The sequence below is a fragment of the Puma concolor genome, chromosome A3 (assembly GCF_028749965.1).
Source record: "Puma concolor isolate L17-30 chromosome A3, mPumCon1.1.hap2, whole genome shotgun sequence".
NCBI classification, from domain to species: Eukaryota; Metazoa; Chordata; class Mammalia; order Carnivora; family Felidae; genus Puma; species Puma concolor.
In genome coordinates, this window is record NC_141669.1 from 49,266,279 (window position 1) to 49,287,430 (window position 21,152).

A 21,152-nucleotide genomic window follows, 5' to 3' on the forward strand; every position below is an offset into this window, starting at 1 on the left:
TGTGGGCTGCTTATAGAACTTTAGATATATTACTTCTATATTTTACACTCACAGAAAGGAGAGCATGAACAACATTACATGGTGTGCAGCCAAGGAAAGAAAGTGCTCCAGGAAAATGCCCCACTTCAAGTTATTGCTCCTTATTTCATCCTCTGTGCCTAGCACAGTGCCTGATACTCAATAAATATTTCCAAATAAAATTAGAAAGATCAGTGTAGGTGCACCTTAGAAATGAATAGGAGGCAGGAAACTACTCCAAAAGAGAGATCTTGCTAACCTAACCAAAGCAAACACAAAACAAGTTTTCAACGTGTGGTCCTTGGATCAGCAGCAGCAGCAGCACCTGGGAACAGGTTAAAAATGCAGACTCTCAAGCCCCACCCTAAACCTACTGAGTCGTAAACTCTGGGGGTGGAGCCCAGCAATCTGTGCTTTAAGGAATCTTCCACGTGAGCCTGATGATTCTTCAAGTATGAGAACCATCAGTGTAGAGGCAGGGGAGATAGGAAAAGGTGGTTAGGAAAGCAAATTCAGGCCAAACAAGGTTCCGACGTGTATTAGCTGTGAGACTTTAAGCATCTTCTCTCTGCCCTCATTTCCTTCTTGGTACTAGGATATAAGTATACCTACCTCACCTGGTTGCTATATGGAGTTAATTCAGATAATCCATAAATAAAGTTCTTAGGTAGATGTCTGGATCACAATACGTTCTTAATTAGCGTTAAACTTACTTTAAAGATGCAAAACAGCTCCTAGACCAACAAGAAGAGACTATAAGCTAATCCATGTATTAATCCATGTATTAACTCACCCAAAGAAAAAAATCTTTTCATCCAAAGAGGGGTTGGTCATCATGGTTGCCTAGAAAACCAGAGTCATAACGCAAGATGTTGGCCAGTCACTGCCCACAAAAGGAAGGAGCTTTCGCCAAGTGATTTGGGGAAATTCCAGGTCCATTGATGAGTTCATCTGGGAGTAAAGATAGACTCATGGGGCTGTAACCAACATTTGTGGAGTTGTTTGGCTCCACTGATGAAATTATTCCTAGTATGAGGTGATCCCTTAGACTATTGCCATGAAACATTGCAAACCTATGCTTAACTACCTTTGCTCTGATTCTATGTTTATCAAGCAAGTCTCTCATTCTTATCTGATATGAAACTATGCCTTCAGAGAGAGAAAGTGCTTGTCATAGAGATGTAAGTATTCTGGTATGCTGGCCAGCATAATTTTTTGTCTCATTATAATTTAATAACTAGCATTCGGTGTTGTCATAGAAGTCTCATAGATCTAGTTCATGTGAGTCTGACTAAAGATGAATCTGTTATGCTGAGCTGACGAATCTATTTCTGGTCTTCCAAGGCAGAGGGCAGACCCAGGGCCATGACAAATTCTCCAAAGCAAGCATATTACATATAAAGTCTTGTGGCATTTTTCTGCCTGGATAAAATACCTTGATATTACCTCAAAATCACACACACACACACACACACACAGACACACACACACAGACACAGACACACACACACACACACACACACACACACACACACACACACACCTTTATTAGCTATCTATTTCTGGGTGAGAAATTACTCAAAAATTAGCAGCTTGCAACAACAAACATTTATTGTCTCACAGTTCTGTGGGTCAGGAATCCAGGGGTGGCTGAGCTGGGTGATTCTGACTCAGGGTCTCTCTTCAGGCTGTGATCAAGTTGTGGGCTGGGGCCACAGTCATCTCAAAGCTCACCTAAGACGAGATCCACTTTCAAGCTCTCTCACGTGTCTGGTGGCAGGTCTTGGTGGCTGTTGGCTGGAGACATCAGTTGCCTACCACAAGGGCCTTTCCACAGGGCATAATCTGATGGCAGCTTCCCCGAGAGTGAGCTAGCAAGAGACAGAAAGCGAGTGGGGCAGAAGTCACAGTCCTTTTGTTATCTAATTTAGAAGTGACATCCCTTCATTATTGCCGTGTTCTACTCATTAGAAACAAGTCATTAGGTCCAGCTCACACTCAGGGAGAGAGGACCACAAGATCATAAATACTAGGAAGCAGGGATTATTGGAGGCCACCTTAGAAGTTACCCGCCAGAGAGCCATTTTTGTATTCAAACGTGCATAAGTTTAATATTTGTCTTCTATAAGCAGCTCAGTATTGCCTCTCAACAGAGCCTGCTCCACTGGGTCATGGAATAGTAAATGTGGAGAAAGAATACCACCTTGTCTTCTGTACATGTCCCGCAATTGTCCTTCCTTGTTGCCTCCTCTAACGTCTTCCCTTCATAGATATAATCACGCGTGGTAGTCAAATATTTAACAGTCTTACGGCAGGGGCATCACCCAGTCAGAATGGACCTGCCAATTCTTTCACATACCTGCTGCCCCTCTCAGCCTATTAGCAATCACTCTATAACAAAAGCTATGTAAACATATGACCTTGAAAAAATGTTTGGAAAAAGGATATACTCAGGCAGAGTGTCTTCTGCTTTCCAAATCTGAATTAGCTTTTCAGATTGTGCTGGGGCCAGGGGTAGCATGGGCAGCAGATTCTGGGCTATCTCAGCTCAACCAAAGAAAGCAATTCCATGGTTTATCTGTTCTGTGAACTAGACTTCCACAGTAAGATTATGTTTCCAAAAAAGGTAGCAAGGCTAAGCATGTTTGAATCCACTGAGTTGTACACATTAATTGATGCTGAGAGCTGAGACCTCCTGCATCAACAGAAACTGAACAGAAGAAAAGACTGCAAACTAACAACTTTACTGTGTGCTTCAGAAAACTGTTGTTCATGGAGTTACCTGGGTGGTTTGCTCTCTGGTCAAACAGCTGTCTTATCAAGAAGGCAGTTTGTTCACTGACCCAGTAAGTCACTTCTCAGGAGGATATTTTGCTCATAAAAGCGTGCCTTCAGACCCTCACCTTGCCATGTCCACTAATCCTAAACTACTATGCCAGCTAGTTTCCTGCCCTGGAAAACCCACCTTAAATCATGAGAGCTTAGACTCCAAAATTCTGTAAGTACCTTCGACCTACTTTCCCCTTTGACTCTATCAGGGTGGTTTTTCCCCTTGCTGCAATAAGTAATAATCAGCTTTGCTTGGTCAAGAGGTTTTTATGTTGGTCTCTGTGCAGAGTCAACAGTTGACCATCCATTCGTTCAGCAAATATTTAGTAAGCCCTACTAGGTGCCAGGCACTATTCTAGGTACTTATCACATATCAATTAGCCAAACAGGTAAGAAACTCCCTACCTCGTGGAACTTACACTCTAATGGGAATAAAGACAATAAACCAAACCTAAGTGTGGAAATATAACTCTATTATGCACTAGATTCTGATCAGTTCTCTGAAAGGAAACAAAGCAGGAAGGAACAGACACAGTGGCACCTGCAGTGGTTCAATTAAAAAAAAAAAAAAAACCTTTCTTTACGTTTCTTTATTTTTGAGAGACAGAGTGTGAGTGGGGAGGGGCAGAGAGAGAGGGAGGCAGAGAATCCGAAGCAGGCTCCAGGCTCTGAGCTGTCAGCACAGAGCTTGATGTGGGGCTCAAACCCACGAACCGTGAGATCATGACCTGAGCTGAAGTCGGATGCTTAACCAGCTGAGACACCCAGGTGCCCCTGCAGTGGTTCACCAAGAAGGTAAACATTGAACAAAGACCTGAAGGAGTTGAGGGAATGAGCCATGTGGCTATGTGGGTGTCTAGAAGAGGAGTTTCCCAGTGTTAGAAAACAGCAAACACAAGGGCCCTGAGTTGAGAGGGTCCCTGCTCTGGACAGTGCAGAGGGGAACAGCAAAGAGGCCAGCGTGCCTGAGTGGATAGAGTTCAGGAGACGAGGTCCGAGAGAGAATGGGAAACCAAATTCTGTCAGACCCTATAAACTTCTGTGAGGACTTTGGTTTTACTCTGCATGAAAAGGGCAGCTGCAGAGGCATCTGAGCAGAGGGACCTGTGTCTCACATTAGCAGGATCGGTCTGGCTGCAGCATAGAGAGACGGAGGCAGAGACAGACAGAGGATGGATGCAGGAAGGATGCAGGGTGGACGCAAGGGGACCAGTTAGGAAGCTACTGAAATAACTCAGATTCTGTGTCTCCCTCTCTCTGCTCCTGACCCACTCTCCCTCTGTCTCTTTCTCAAACTTAATCTATGCGAACATGGGGAGGGAAGTATGTTCTGAGGAGGAGGGGTTGCCTCCCCAGCAGATGAAAGCTGCTCCCCAGGTCTGCTGTCTTGTTTCCCAGGCAGGCAGAGAAGAGCGAGAGGTGCTCTGGAGAGAGTTCTGCAGAGAGGAAACAACCAAAGGAAGGTGTGGTGGCTTGGTGGCCCTGGGCCTCCTTGTCTCGTTGTCCCTAAGTCCCCCGATTTCAGCGTATGGAGTCCATTTTAAACTGTGGGTAAAGTAAATCAATAGAAATTAAATACAGACATTTGGAAGCTAGTGGAATCAGGTTTTGGGCCAAAAAGACAACATAGCTACCCATTCCCACACTAGACATCTAATTTGTTATCATTTGCTATCACTATTTCTCTGGACTGTGGTGCTTACTGGTACACAGGAGTTAACATCTGAACATCCTTTCCCTCCTGGTTCAAAACATTGTCTTTGATATTTACTTACTCGCAAAACTATGCGAGTCATGCCTGGACTCTTGTTTTAATTTTTTTTCAGCTTTATTGTTTTCAGTAACATACCAATTTGTTTCTTCTCTCTTTCTCTGTGTGTGTGTATGTGTGTGTTTAATTGTGGTAAAACATACAAAACACACATTTTACCATTTTTTTTAAGTTTTTATTTTGAGACAGAGAGAGTGAGAGAGAGAGTGTGAGCGGGGAAGGGACAGAGAGTGAGGGAGAGAGAGAGAGAATCCCAAACAGGATCCACACTGTCAGGGCAGAGTCTGATGTGGGGTTCAATCCCACAAACTATGAGATCATGACCTGAATCAAAATCAAGAGTCTTATGCTTAACCGGCTGAGCCACCCACATGCCCCAAATTTTGCTATTTTAATTATTTTTATTTAGGGGTGCCTGGGTGGCTCAGCCGGTTAAGCATCCAACTCCAGTTCAGGTCGTGGTCTCACGGTTCATGGGTTTGAGTCCCACGACGGGCTCTGTGCTGACAGCTCAGAGCCTGGAACCTGCTTCGGATTCTGTGTCTCCCTCTCTCTGCTCCTCCCCCGCTCGCACTCTGTCTCTTTCTCAGAAATAATAAACTTTAAAAAATACGTTTATTTATTTAATTCTAATAAGCTTTACACCCAATGTGGGTCTTGATCTCATGATCCTGAGGCCAAGAATCACATGTTCTACCAACGGAGCCAGCCACACGCCCCTAATTATTTTTAAGTGTACATTTAGTGACAATTCAATTGCAGTGTTGCACAGCCATTACTACTATCCATCTCCAGAATATCATCCCCGACGGAAACTTTGTGCCTATTAAACACTCAATCCCTGTCACTCTCTCCCAAGCCTCTGGCAACTTCTACTTTTTTCCATCTATTAATTTGTCTATCCTAGGCACCTTGTTTGCATGGAATCATACAATGTGTAGCCTTTGATGTCTGGCTTTTTTCCCTTAGCAAGATGTTTTCAAGGTTCATCCATGTTGTGGTATGATCAGAATTTCATTCTTTTTAAGGGCTGAATAATATTCCCTCACGTGTATGCTACATTTTGTATATCCATTCATCTGTTAATGGACATTTGGGTGATTTCCTCTGTTGGGTTATGGTGAATAGTGCTGCTACAAACATTGATGTAAAAGTATCTGAGTTCCTGCTCTCCATTCTTTCGGGGAGTGGAATTGTTACATCATATGGTAATACTATGTTTCAGTTTTTGAGGAACCTCCTTTTCACAAAGGTCACAACATTCTACATTCCCACCAACAATGTAGGAGGGTTTCTCTATATCCTCACTAACACTTGTTATTTTCTCTTTCTTTCATTTTTTTTCTTTTTCTGAAAATATTCATCCTAATAGGTGGAAGTGATAGCTCATTGAGGTTTTGATTTGTATTTCCCTAATGATTATGAGGTTGGGGCTCTTTTCGTGTGCTCATTGGTCATTCGTATGTCTTCTTTAGAGAAATGTCTACTCAAGTTATTTGCTCATTTAAAAATTGGATTGGTTGTTTTGCTGTTGAGTTGTAGGAGTTCTTCATATATGCTGGATATTAATCTTCTATCAGATATATATGTCTTGCAAATAGTTTCTCCCATTCTATAGGTTGGCTTTTTGCCATCTTGATAGTTCCTTTTGCTGCACCAAAGTTTTTAATTTTGAAGAAGTCCAATTGATTTTGTCTTTTGTTGACTACGCTTTTGGTGTCACATCCCACAAATCATTGTCAAATCCAGTATCATAATGGGTTTCTCCTATGTTTTCTTCTAAGAGTCTTATAGTTCTAGCTCTTAAGTGTAGGTCTTTAATCTATTTTGAGTTAAATTTCCTATGGAGTGTAAGGTAAGGGCCCAATTTCATTCTCTTGCATGTGGATATCCAGTTTTCCCAGCACCATTTGTTGAAAAGACTGTCCCTTTCCCCTTGAAAACAAAGGCTCTGTTTGCTATGGGTCTTGTCACAGTTCTTACCAGCAAGTTCACATTCTTCTCCTAACTCTTGTCACACACACAGCCACCGCATACAAACTATCGTGGGGATGTTCTGCAGAATAGCATTACCAGCATAGAGAGGCAAGCTTGTGAGTGGCTGTTGGGCAGTAACATGTTTGTGAGAAATGTCCAATCTTTAAGCACCAAAAAGTAATTCTCAACAGGATTCAGGGTACCTTGTTGATCTTTGCTATCCGAAGAGGGTAGAGGCCCCCACTCCATCCTCTTAAGTCAGAGGAATGAAAAAAATTCCCTTCACCAGGAAAATGCAAATGAATTTGCTTCCACTGAAAAGATGCATTGCATATAAGATGATGGTTGTGGTGATATTTTTCCAATATGCTACTAATGTTAAGTGATTATTCTTTTAAAAATGTAAAATCGGACTCTCATGCAAATATAAAACAAACGCTCGTGAAATGTTCTATGCAGCTCATTAACTAATGAGGAAAACAAGAGGATGTTATATGACCCATCCAGAGGGGACTCAACACTGTCCACGCTTATATTCAGATAAGCAGTGCTGAAGTGAATTCGCAGATAGATGCCACAGGATGATCTCACATTCCTCCCAACCCTTTTTGTTTTCCATGGACAAGAATTACTTGTATTACTATCCATTTTCTATAACTTTCAGAGTTGTAGAATACCACAAAGCCAGGAAAGCTGGAGGTAACACTGATGGGCGAGCTCATTTCAGTCTTTCCAATTTCCCTACAGAAGAAAAGTGTACTTGAACCCGTAGTTCATGAGTTTGCATGGTGGGAGATTTCGCTTTTCCCGGAGCATGAAGCTTCCTATTTGACAGCTGCTACTTGTCGTGGATGATTTTCTTCTCTTTCCTTGGAATAAATAAGAGGAAGAGAGTGGGAGCCGAATGGGTACAACTGGGTTTCCTTCTTTTCTTATTTCATTTGTCAGTTTTCCGATAAAATATTGGATGTTCCAGTAAATGCCCTAACATGCTATAGCAACCTTACTCCATTGTTTGCTTTAAAAAGTATGCATATACATATGTTTTTCTTAAAACATCTCTTTATTTTTTTTTTTAATTTTTTTTTCAACGTTTATTTATTTTTGGGACAGAGAGAGACAGAGCATGAACGGGGGAGGGGCAGAGAGAGAGGGAGACACAGAATCTGAAGCAGGCTCCAGGCTCCGAGCCATCAGCCCAGAGCCTGACGCGGGGCTCCAACTCCCGGACCGCGAGATCGTGACCTGGCTGAAGTCGGACGCTTAACCGACTGCGCCACCCAGGCGCCCCCCCCCTTTGAATTTTTTTAAAGTGTAGCATAATTTATAAACAATAAAATGCATAGATTTTAAGTATACAGTTGGCTAAGCTTTGACAAATTTATTTTTTTTTTAAGATTTTTTTTTTCAACGTTTATTTATTTTTGGGATAGAGAGAGACAGAGCTGAACGGGGGAGGGGCAGAGAGAGAGGGAGACGCAGAATCGGAAACAGGCTCCAGGCTCTGAGCCATCAGCCCAGAGCCCGACGTGGGGCTCGAACTCACGGACCGCGAGATCGTGACCCGGCTGAAGTCGGACGCTTAACCGACTGCGCCACCCAGGCGCCCCTTAAAACACCTCTTTAATGTTTATTTATTTTTGAGAGAGAGACAGAGTGCCAGCTGGGGAGGAGCAAAGAGGGAGACCCAGAAGCCGAAGCAGGCTCCAGGCTCCGAGCTGTCAGCACAGAGCCTGATGCGGGGCTTAAACCCATGAACCTTGAGATTATGACCTGAGCCACCCAGGCGCCCCGTGTATGCATTTTCAATTACAAAGTAAAAGCAAAGTTGATGACTCTCATACTCGTTCCTTTTACGTTTTCAGAAGATATTTATCAAGCATCTCCTGTGTTTTAAGAACTATTACAGGCACTAGAGACCCACCAGTGAGCCAAATAAGGCCCCTGCCCTCCCTGAGCTTACATTCTTGTGGGGGCACACAGACAATAGGTGTAATATGACATCAGACAATAGTGAGTGCTCTGAAGGGTAAGAGAATGAAGTGGATAATGTGAGCAGAAAACGGAATGAAGTGAAGGAGGAGGCCACGTGAATACCTGAGAGAGGCTAGTAGCACAGGGACAAAAACTTCTAGGGACATCAGTAGCCCAGCAAAATCATAGAGGCTCGTATTCGTATACTAACAAACTTTACCTGCGCCCCCACCGTGTATCGGGCACTCTGCTGCGTGCTTACAGTACAAACCCTTGGGGAGGCCAGAATATTACTATCACTAAGGATTCCTCAAGAGGAAGGTGTATTTCTGTCAGCTGATTTCTTGTTTCCTCTACCTGCCCCCCCATCATACATGGTTTTCCAAAATCCAACTTCATTGATTGGCCCTTCTTCTAAAAAGCATTTCCTCTCACTTAGCCTCCACTGTATGCTCTCAGAGAACTTGGTGCATATTTGCATTAAAGCCCGCATTATGCTTGATTGTAATAATCTCTCTGTTGTCCGTCAGCCTTCCCCACTGGACAGCACACTCCCTAAAAGCAAGCTCATCACTGTATTTACCTCTGCACTTTTGAGGCCCACCACAAAACCTGGAATATTCTGGCTCTTGATAAGTACAGGCAGAGGGGACAAAAGTAGTGAGAGTTTGTGGTCGGGGGTGGGGGAGGGTTTCACTACTTTTTCATTTCTTCCTTCTAAATCTTCTGGAATAAGTCTATTTTGGCTTTACAAAGGAAAAGCAATCCACTTTATTTCTAAAACATGAATGCACAGACTATGGCTAGCTCTTACTTCCTTTAGACAGTTTTTCTGCATGATGGCAGAAAAGCAGCAATGGCCTCGAATGAAGCTAATCCAATGACAGAAAATGGTGACAGTAACTCACAGGAAACAATGATAACAATATTCTTATAATGGCTAGAAGATCATGTAATACATTTTATAAAGATTTTCATCCAAATGGCTGGGAGGGGTGGGGGGAGGGAAGTTTGCTTGCGAGCTATCTGAAAAACACTGCATTCTGAGGGCTCTGAAAAGCAAAGCTCCACAACATTGATGTTACACTGCCCTCTGGTGGATATGGCACCACACAGCAAGGCTGGAAGTTCAGGTCCACTCCAGTGTTTCTAGAGCTTCCCTTCAGAAGTCTTGTCTTTTTTACAATTGAGTGGTACTCTCTGCAAATACCCCAGGACATAAGTTGGAGAAGAAACCCTCAAGCAAATATACCAGGTTCTGAAATTCCAGATAATCCTTTGCTTAATAATCCTATTCTTATTACTAATATGCATAAAACAGTTGATTAAGCCTTCTCACAATATTGTAGGCTGTGTAAATTCTGAAATGATGAGACACCTGAGGCTTGCAGGAAAGCAATGACTGGTCAAAGGCCACACAACACATGTGTTGGATGTTTTACATAGTCACAAGTAAATACTGTGCACCTGCTGTGAGCCAGTCATAAAGATGGGCCTAGAGAAATAGTTTACTCTGAAAAAAGCATGACAGTACAGAATGGAGATTGCTGGGGTGGAGGCGTGCATCTCAGTTGTCATGGCAATCAGAAATGTGTTTTGTCCAGACTGGGGCAGTTGGGAAAGTTTCCCAGCAGAAAGAATTGCGCTGAGCCCTGAAGATACAATGTATATAACTGAGGACCTCAAAAGACAAGTCAGAAGACAAGAGAAGGATATCCTTCCCTCCCTGACACATGCACAAATAGGAGACTCCAGCTGGGAGATGGATGGATGTAGAATGCTCTGTACTACAGCCAGTGCTGGAGTCTTCACTATATTGGACAAGTTTTCTGGAAAGTTGAGTAACTGCTTTGGGCAATATAAATATATTTTAAAACCAGTAGCCAGTACTTTGAAAATGTGTTACAGATATCCTTATTACCAACATCAGATCTTTATAATATTCCCTCAGATTGTTCCTCCTCTTGGTCCTTCATCTTAGGAAATAGCAAACCAAACCTGACCCCTCTCCCGATGGAGTCCCTAATTATTCCTGTTTCCTATTTTAATAACACTTGGATTAAATGACAGATATTCTTTCAGGACTTCGTTTCTTTTTTCATTTGCCTCCCTCACCAAACTGAGATGTATGACATCAGGGAATAGGCCTGAGCTCTTGGGAAAACACTGCATACTCAGACTCGGAGCGGCAGAGCTCCACAGCACTGCTGGTTAAGCTGCCCTCTGGTGGACACGGCACCACACAGCAAGGCTAGAAGTTCTCGTTCGGAGAGGAGGATGGGGAGGTGGTGCAGGGCATGAAGGGATTTGGAAGTCATAATGACTTCCTCTTTGGGAGGAAACTGAGGGGTGTTCAGAGATTTAAAGAAAAAGAATGACAAGGGTTTCATATCCCAGATGAGCACCGTCTCCCCCGGCAACAAAAAAACAAGAAAGAAAGACAAGATCAGGTTTGCACTTGAGAAAGGTCTTTGTCACTGCGGAGTCGAGAATGGGTTGCAGCTGCAGTTTAGGGAGATGATTTGATTGAGGTAGAGGCAGTGATCTCAGCAAGACATGCCAGTGCCCTGGGCTCAGGTGGCATCGGAGGGTAAATGAGAAGTGACAGTAGAAATGAGGACAAAGAATCAACAAGCCGCGCTGACAGGCAATGGGAGAAGCTCTGACTCCTTCCTGGGCAATTGGGTGGATGGTGGCATCATGTGCTGATAGGGGTTTGAGGTGGGGGGTGGGAAGCTGATTTGGGGGAACAGGCTCAGTATATGTTTTTGAACCATTGCCTTTGGGGTGCCTGTGTCACACGCAAGCAGAAAAGTCCTCTAGAAAGCTGGAGGTGGGGGGTGGGGGGGGTGGGGCCTGGAGCTCAGGAAAGAGGAGGAGGGGAGTGGGGCGGGGGAGGGACGGGGCTGCAAGAGCCACTGGAACCACGGAGACGAGACCCCTCAGGAGGGGCTGGGATGTGAGACGGGAAGAGGGCCTAGGGCAGAGGCCTGGAGAACAGCAACTTCTAAGATTTATGTCGGTAAATGAGCCATCAAGGATCCAGAGAAGGAGCTGCCAGAGACAAAGAAACTTGGACGATGGGCAAGCTGATGGGAGAGAGGAAGTGGTAGGTAGGTCGAGTGCCAAAGGTCCTGAGATGTCTCCTGAGATGGAGCTGACAACTGGCTCTTGATGTAGTTCCAGAGAGTTGAGTGGTAACCTTAGTGAGCACTGTTTAGTAACAAGCCCCACCGCGGTTTTAAATACTTTTTAGAAAGGGTATGAGAGTCAAGGGATTGAAATCACTGAGGAGAGATGTTACAGAGTAACTTGCTGAGATACAGCTAATTAATCTTAGTGCTTCCTTTTCCCACCCCCACTGGAAGGCAAGCCTCCTTCCTGTGTCTAAAGCTGGGAGATGGCCTCCCCTCCTTCCAACCCTAGGGAAATCCAGAGCTTATGGTTTTAGGACCCTGAGGAGATCATGCTTCTTTCTCCCCGGGGAGACAAGGGTAGAGACAACTTTGGAGGAGAGGTTGAAGCCTCTGGATCTAGAGAGATTAGCACATTTAGCTGCTAATCTAAAGAAGGGGGGCCGGCGTTTGGAGGAATGCACGGTGCATGGGCAGAATCCCTTGCCCACTCTTAGGCATATAGGAAGCTAGATGGGGAAATCACTGCAAGACGCCAGCTATGGGGGCACCTGGGTGGTTCAGTCCATTAAGTGTCAGTCCTTCCGACTTCATCTCAGATCATGATCTTGTGGTTCATCAGTTCGAGCCCTGAGTCGGCTCTGTGCTGACAGCTCAGAGCCTAGAGCCTACTTCAGATTCTGTGTCTCCCTCTCTCTCAGCCCCAACCCAGCATGTTCTTTCTCTCTCTCTCTCTAAAAAATAAATAAATATTAAACAAAAACAACCCCCCCCCCCAAAAAAAAGGTGCCAACTATTGAAAGGAGTGGCTGCAGGGATCGGCTCCAGACTATCCAGAATTAGTTTTACTAGAAAACTGAATTTTGCTGAGATGCTTGAGAAATATGTTTTCTAATCTGAAAGGCAATAGTCATAAAATGTAATGACTTAGGCTCCCATTTTCTGTCCTAGGTATTTGGGTATTTGTTTATAGAAACATACCAATGCATTTCAGTCAATTTTATTTATGATTTTTTTAACATTTATTTATTTTTTTTTTAATTTTTTTTCAACGTTTTTTTATTTATTTTTGGGACAGAGAGAGACAGAGCATGAACGGGGGAGGGGCAGAGAGAGAGGGAGACACAGAATCGGAAACAGGCTCTAGGCTCCGAGCCATCAGCCCAGAGCCCGACGTGGGGCTCGAACTCACGGACCGCAAGATCGTGACCTGGCTGAAGTCGGACGCTTAACCGACTGCGCCACCCAGGCGCCCCATTAACATTTATTTTTGAGAGAGAGAGAGAGACTGGCAGAGAATAAGGGAAACATAGAATTCATATCAGGCTCTAGGCTCTGAGCTGTCAGCACTGAGCCCAGTGTTCGGCTTGAACTCACCAATGGTGAGATCATGTCCTGAGCCGAAGTAGAATGCTTAATTGACTGAGCCACCCAGGTGCCCCTCAATCAGTGTTAACTAGAGAATCAAGGAAGGAAAGTAACAATTTGCTAGAGAAGGATCATTTCTAATTTTATAATAATGTCAATTGGTTTGCTATCACAAAAGTAATACATACTTGAAGGAAGTAGCATTTGATTTTACCCTACTTATAAGCAAATAAGTTAGCCTATTGCTGTTTCTTGGGTACTAGTAGAAAACACAAGACCACTGGCCAGGTGGCAAGGACTTTATTGCTCATGACAGGAAGCAGCATGAGCATGTTTGCAAAAATCTCTTTGCCCCAAGGTCCCACATGAGTGACACCATGGGACAAACGGGTGGTGCACATGCAGTGGGTTTGCTTTGTATCTGGGGAGCAGTGAACTTGGTAAGGGCTCTGCTTTTATAGCAAGCAGTAAACAAGCCTGTTCTTTTTCCTGGTGAGACACGACCTTATCCCTTAAAGCTGCTGACTGCAAACTCAACCTTGAATAAGAATCTGGGCAAAGAGCAGTCAGAGCTCTGCATTCCTGGCAGACCCAGTAAGACATGTAGGAGCTCCAGAGACCTGTGGAGGATTATCTCTCTCAATAGTACTTGTTATGGGAAAGGTGAAAAAATAAATAACAAATAAAATCTACCCCCACTTATGTTTCCCACCAACTTCATTGTGAATTTAGTTCTACATAATGGATCCAAAGTTGAGCAAGGTTCATGGGCAACCATTGGAGTCACACATCAAGTTTTGGCGATAATATTTTTGAAACTGTGATATAAATACTCTTGTTAGGGATAACTAAAACTCCTCATCATTCTTGTCCTTACGACTTGGGACTGGGATTACTCAGGAAGGGCCACTGAGGGGTCTCCACTTTCCCAAATCTCAACGATGGTACTTCAGGTGCCCCAAAGATGGTGCTAATGTCCTCTGTCTCAAAACATGCTGGAAGTTTCCCCACAGAGCCTACGACTGTTCACTTCTAAGCCCTTGTCTTTCACCAGCAGGCTGCCAAACCTCAGCAAGTACCCCCAAAATGGCTTAGAATAAGGACTGATCTCCACAGCAGAACACCCACATTCACTTCTGGGCTCAGAAGACCCCTGCTCCTTGAGCCGTGTCACATTTCAGAACTCTTTCTGTTGCTCCACTTACATTCATTATTTACCCTTCATTCAGTTTATTAAATATATATTGAGATGCTACCAGGCTGGGAACTCTGCTAGGCACTGAGAGCTCACACTTCTGCCCTCAGGAAACCAAACCTGAGGAAATCTCAGGCAAGTATTTTTAAGCCACATATTCACTACTATGGAAGTCAACTATGCCATGTGACCTTTTCATCATAGATAAATAAGGTGCTGTATTGCCATTTAAAATTAAAGGTGCAACAAGCCTGGCAGTGTGCAAGTAGCCCAGACAGGGGCCACGCCACTCCACAGTGAGTCCTGCCCCTGAGAGGGGAAGATAAGGTACACACCATTCTGACTGTGGCCCCAGCGGTGGGCTGGGGGCAGACATCGGGTGACTGTAGCCCCGCCCACCAACACAAGTTACTCCAGACAGCACAGGCGGCAGTGCCCTGCAGTTCAGCGCCACCCCAGGGACTACCCAAAATGACGAAACGGAAGAATTCTCCTCAAAAGAAACTCCAGGAAGTAGCAACAGCTAACGAATTGATCAAAAACGATTTAAGCAATATAATGGAACAAGAATTTCGAATAATAGTTATAAAATTAATCGCTGGGCTTGAAAAAGGCAGAGAGGACAGCAGAGAATCTATTACTACAGAGATTAAGGGACTAAGAAATAGTCATGAGGAGTAAAAAAAATGCTATAAATAGGTGCAAAATAAAATGGAGGCGGCCATAGCATGGATTGAAGAGGCAGAGGAGAGAATAGGTGAATTAGAAGATAAAATTATGGAAAAGGAGGAAGCTGAGAAAAAGAGAGAGAAAAAAAATCCAGGAGTATGAGGGGAGGAATGAGAGAACTAAGAGATGCAGTCAAATGGAACAATATCCGTATTATAGGAATTCCAGAAGAAGAAGACAGAGAGGAAGGGGCTGAAGGTGTACTTGAACAAATCATAGCTGAGAACTTCCCTGATCTGGGGAAGGAAACAAGCATTGAAATCCAAGAGGCACAGAGAACCCCCTTCAGACACAACTTGAATAGATCTTCTGCATGACATATCATAGTGAAACTGGCAAAATACAGGGATAACAAGAAAATTCTGAAAGCAGCTAGGGATAAACAGCCTCTAACTTACAAATGGAGACCCATAAGACTAGTGGCAGACCTACCTACTGAAACTTGGCAAGCCAGAAAGGAATGGCAGGAAATTTCCAATGTGATGAACAGAAAAAATATACAGCCGAGAATCCTTTATCCAGTAAGTCTGTCATTCAGAATAGGAGAGATAAAGGTCTTCCCGAACAAACAAAAACTGAAGGAATTCATCACCACTAAACCAGCCCTACAAGAGATCCTAAAGGGGATTCTGTGAGTGAAATGTTGCAAGGACCACAAAGTACCAGAGACATCACTACAAGCATGAAACCTACAGACATCACAATGACTCTAAACCCATATCTTTCTATAATAACACTGAATGTAAATGGACTAAATGCTCCAACCAAAAGACAGGGTATCCGAATGGATAAAAAAACAAGACCCATCTATTTACTGCCTACAAGAGACTCATTTTAGACCTGAGGACACCTTCAGATTGAAAGCGAGGGGATGGAGAACTATCTATCATGCTACTGGAAGTCAAAAGAAAGCTGGAGTAGCCATACTTATATCAGATGAACTAGACTTTAAATTAAAGGTTGTAACAAGAGATGAAGAAGGGCATTATATAATAATTACAGGGTCTATCCATCAGGAAGAGCTAACAATTATAAATGTCTATGTGCCGAAATATATAAAACAATTAATCACAAACATAAGCAACCTTATTGATAAGAATGTGGTAATTGCAGGGGACTTTAATACCCCACTTACAACAATGGATGGATCATCCAGACACAGAATCAATAAAGAAACAAGGGCCCTGAATGATACATTGGATCAGATGGACTTGACAGATATATTTAGAACTCTGCATCCCAAAGCAACAGAGTGCTTTCTTCTTGAGTGCACATGGAACCTTCTCCAAGATAGATCACATACTGGGTCACAAAACAGCCCTTCATAAGTATAAAAGAATTGAGATCATACCATGCACACTTTCAGACCACAATGCTATGAAACTTGAAATCAACCACAGGGAAAAGTCTGGAAAACCTCTAAAAGCATGGAGGTTAAAGAACACTCTACTAAAGAATGAATGGGTCAACCAGGCAATTACAGAAGAAACTTAAAATATATGGAAATTGGGGCACGTGGGTGGCTCAGTCGGTTAAGCAGCCGACTTCGGCTCAGGTCATGATCTCGCGGTCCATGAGTTCGAGCCCCACATCAGGCTCTGAGCAGGCTCTGTGCTGACAGATCAGAGCCTGGAGCCTGTTTCAGATTCTGTGTGTGTCTCTCTCTGGCCCTCCTCTGTTCATGTTCTGTTTCTCCCTGTCTCAAAAATAAATAAAACGTTAAAAAATATATATATATGGAAACAAATGAAGATGAAAATACAACAATCCAAATGCTTTGGGATGCAGCGAAAGCAGTCCTGAGAGGAAAATACATTGCAATCCAGGCCTATCTCAAGAAACAAGAAAAATCCCAAACACAAAATCTAACAGCACACCTAAAAGAAATAGAAGCAGAACAGCAAAGACACCCCAAATCCAGCAGAAGAAGAGAAATAATAAATATCAGAGCAGAAATAGACAATATAGAATCTAAAAAAAACTGTAGAGCAGATCAATGAAACCAAGAGTTGGCTTTTTGAAAAAATAAAGGAAATTGATAAACCTCTAGCCAAGGTTCTCAAAAAGAAAAGGGAGATGACCCAAATGGATAAAATCATGAATGAAAATGGAATTATTACAACCAATCCCTCAGAAATACAAGCAATTATCAGGGAATACTATGAAAAATTATATGCCAACAAACTGGACAACCTGGAAGAAATGGACAAATTCCTAAGCACCCACACACTTCCAAAACTCAAACAGGAAGAAATAGAAAACTTGAGCAGACCCATAACCAGTGAAGAAATTGAATCAGTTGTCAAAAATCTCCCAACAAATAAGAGTCCAGGACCAGATGGCTTCCCTGGGGAATTCTACCAGACATTTAAAGCATAGATAACACCTATCCTTCTCAAGCTGTTCCAAAAAACAGAAAGGGAAGGAAAACTTCCAGACTCATTCTATGAAGCCAGCATTACTTTGATTCCTAAACCAGACTGAGACCCAACAAAAAAAAGAGAACTACAGGTCAATATCCCTGATGAATATGGATGAAAAAATTCTCAGTAAGATACTAGCAAATCGAATTCAACAGCATATAAAAAGAATTATTCACCATGATCAAGTGGGATTCATTCCTGGGATGCAGGGCTGGTTCAAGATTCGCAAATCAATCAATGTGATACATCACATTAATAAAAGAAAAGAAAAGAACCATATGATCCTGTCAATCGATGCAGAAAAAGCATTTGACAAAATTCAGCATTCTTTCTTAATAAAAACCCTTGAGAAAGTCAGGATAGAAGATACATACTTAAACATCATAAAAACCATTTATGTAAAGCCCACAGCTAGTATCATCCTCAATGGGGAAAAACTAGAGCTTTCCCCCTGAGATCAAGAACACGACAGGGATGTCCACTCTCACCGCTATTGTTTAACACAGCATTGGAAGTTCTAGCATCAGCAATAAGACAACAAAAGGAAATCAAAGGATTCAGAATTGGCAAAGATGAAGTCAATCTTTCACTTTTTGCAGATGACATGATATTATACATGGAAAACCCAACAGACTCCACCAAAAGTCTGCTAGAACTGATACATCAATTCAGCAAAGTTGCAGGATACAAAATTAATGTTCAGAAATCAGTTGCACTCTTATACACTAATAATGAAGCAAGTGAAAGACAAATAAAGAAACTGATCCCATTCACAATTGCACCAGCAATCATAAAATACCTAGGAATAAACCTAACCAAAGATGTAAAAGATCTGTATGCTGAAAACTATAGAAAGCTTATGAAGGAAATTGAAGAAGATATAAAGAAATGGAAAAATATTCCGTGCTCATGGATTGGAAGAATAAATATTGTTAAAATGTCAATACTACCCAAAGCTATCTACATATTCAATGCAATCCCAATCAAAATTGCACCAGCATTCTTCTCGAAGCTAGAACAAGCAATCCTAAAATTTGTATGGAGCCACAAAAGACCCCGAATAGCCAAAGTAATATTGAAAAGAAGACCACAGAAGGAGGCATCACACTCCCAGACTTTAGCCTCTATTACAAAGCTGTAATCATCAAGACAGCATGGTTTATTGGCACAAAAACAAACACATAGACCAATGGAATAGAATAGAGACTCCAGAATTGGCCCCACAAATGTATGGCCAACTAATCTTTGACAAGCAGGAAAGGATATCCAATGGAAAAAAGACAGTCTCTTTAACAAATGGTGCTGGGAGAACTGGACAGCAACATACAGAAGAATGAAACTAGACCACTTTCTTACACCATTCACAAAAACAAACTCAAAATGGACAAAGGACCTGAATGTGAGACAGGAAACCATCAAAACCCTACAGCAGAAAGCAGGAAAAAACCTCTCTGACCTCAGCCACAGCAATTTCTTACTTGACACATCCCCAAAGGCAAGGGGATTAAAAGCAAACATGAACTATTGGGACCTCATGAAGATAAAAAGCTTCCGTACTGCAAAGGAAACAATCAACAAAACTAAAAGGCAACCAATGGAATGGGAAAAGATATTTGCAAATGACATCTCAGACAAAGGGCTCGTATCCAAAATCTATAAAGAACTCACCTGAAACACAAGTAATCCAGTGAAGAAATGGGAAGAAGACATGAATAGACACTTCTCTAAAGAAGACATCCATGGGGCGTCTGGGTGGCTCAGTCAGCTAAACATCGGACTTCAGCTCAGGTCACGATCTCGCAGTTCGTGGGTTTGAGCCCCGCATCAGGCTCTGTGCTGACAGCTCAGAGCCTGGAGTCTGTTTCAGATTCTGTGTCTCCCTCTCTCTCTGACCCACCCCGTTTATGCTCTATCTCTCTCTGTCTCAAAAATAAATAAACGTTAAAAAAAAAAAAAAAAGAAGACATCCAGATTGCCAACAGGCACATGAAAAGATGCTCAACATCGCTCCTCATCAGGGAAATACAAATCAAAACCACACTCAGATACCACCTCACACCAGTCAGAGTGGCTAAAATGAACAAATCAGGAGACTATAGATGCTGGCGAGGATGTGGAGAAACGGGAACCCTCCTGCACTGTTGGTGGGAATGCAAACTGGTGCAGCCACTCTGGAAAGCAGTGTGGAGGTTCCTCAAGAAATTAAAAATAGATCTACCCTATGACCCAGCAATAGCACTGCTAGGAATTTACCCAAGGGATACAGGAGTGCTGATGCATAGGGGCACTTGTGCCCCAATGTTTATAGCAGCACTTTCAACAACAGCCAATTATGGAAAGACCCTAAATGTCCATCAACTGATGAATGGATAAAGAAATTGTAGTTTATATACACAATGGAATACTACTTGGCAATGAGAAAGAATGAAATATGGCCTTTTGTAGCAACGTGGATGGAACTGGAGAGTGTGATGCTAAGTGAAATAAGTCACACAGAGAAAGACAGATACCATATGTTTTCACTCTTATGTGGATCCTGAGAAACTTGACAGAAGACCATGAGGGAGGAGAAGGAAAAAAAAAAGTTAGAGAGGGAGAGAGCCAAAGCATAAGAGACTCTTAAAAACTGAGAAAAAACTGAGGGTTGATGGGGGGGGGGGGGGGCGGTGAAAGGGTGGGGAGGGTGGGTGATGGGCATTGAGTAGGGCACCTGTTGGGATGAGCACTGGGTGTTGTATGGAAACCAATTTAACAATAAATTGCATATTAAAAAAATAAATAAAATTAAAGGTGCAGGAAAAATGGTTGCTTGATCTGTGTAGAATCCTTAAGAAGAAGCTACTGTATTTATATGCCTTGATATTATCAGCAAAGATGCATTTGTGATGTTAAAAATACCCCAGAAAATGAATTGAGCAGAAAGTATACAAGAAAACATCAACATCTCTGTCGACAATGTTTACGAAGGAAGAAAGTCATCCAGAATGAACAACTAAGTAAATGAACCAAGACAAGATCTGCAAAGACCTTGACTTAGGTTGTGCTATCTCCCTCTCACTTTCCCAAGGTAAGAAGAGACTGGCCACTCAATGACAACACAGGCCAGCCCAGCTGTGCACTCTCAGTGCAACAGCTCATTGTCCTGGTACCCAGGGAGGTGAGGGCCGACAAACACCTCTCCAGTAGCACCCATCAGAAATAATCCCTCATGGGGTGGTCATGTCACTGTCCCCCACCTTTGCAACATGCTTTCCTAGCAAACACTAACACTGAAACAAGTTGGGTTTTTTGTGTGTTTTTTTAAAACTTTTAAAAAGTTTTATTTATTTATTTTTGAGAGAGCAAGGGCACAATCAGAAGAGGGGCACAGAGAGAGGGAGAGAGAGAATCCCAAGCAGGCTCTGCACTGTCCATGCAGAGCCTGATGTGGGGCTTGAACCCACAAAACATGAGGTCATGACCTGAACTGAAATCAAGAATTGGATGCTTAACCTACTGAGCCACCCAAGCTCCCCTGTTCTTTTTTTTTTTTTTTCAAGAAAAAACTTCTTGGATTCTATTGATTAGTTTTGTCTTTCCTTTTCTTTTCTTTTTTTTTCTGAGAGAGAGATGAGGGAGAGAGTGAGAGGGAGAGAGAGAAGCAGGGCTCATGCAAGGCATGGCTAGAGCTCACCTAAAGTGGGGCTAGTGCTCACCCCATGTGGGACTCGAACTCACGAACCATGAGATCATGA

The 21,152-nt window shown here is 42.8% G+C and overlaps 1 long non-coding RNA gene across 3 annotated transcripts in view; it reads right to left on the reverse strand.

The window, feature by feature from the left end:
* Positions 1 to 5,007: 5,007 nt before the first annotated feature.
* The window catches only part of LOC147582427 (uncharacterized), a 34,312-nt gene continuing 18,167 nt past the window's right edge, over positions 5,008 to 21,152 (reverse strand). For 2 of the 3 annotated variants that reach the window (XR_015249090.1, XR_015249092.1), the window contains one exon: positions 5,008 to 7,464. This is a non-coding gene — a long non-coding RNA (uncharacterized LOC147582427). The remainder of the gene's footprint in view (positions 7,465 to 21,152) is intronic. The other variant, XR_015249091.1, reaches the window with a different exon arrangement.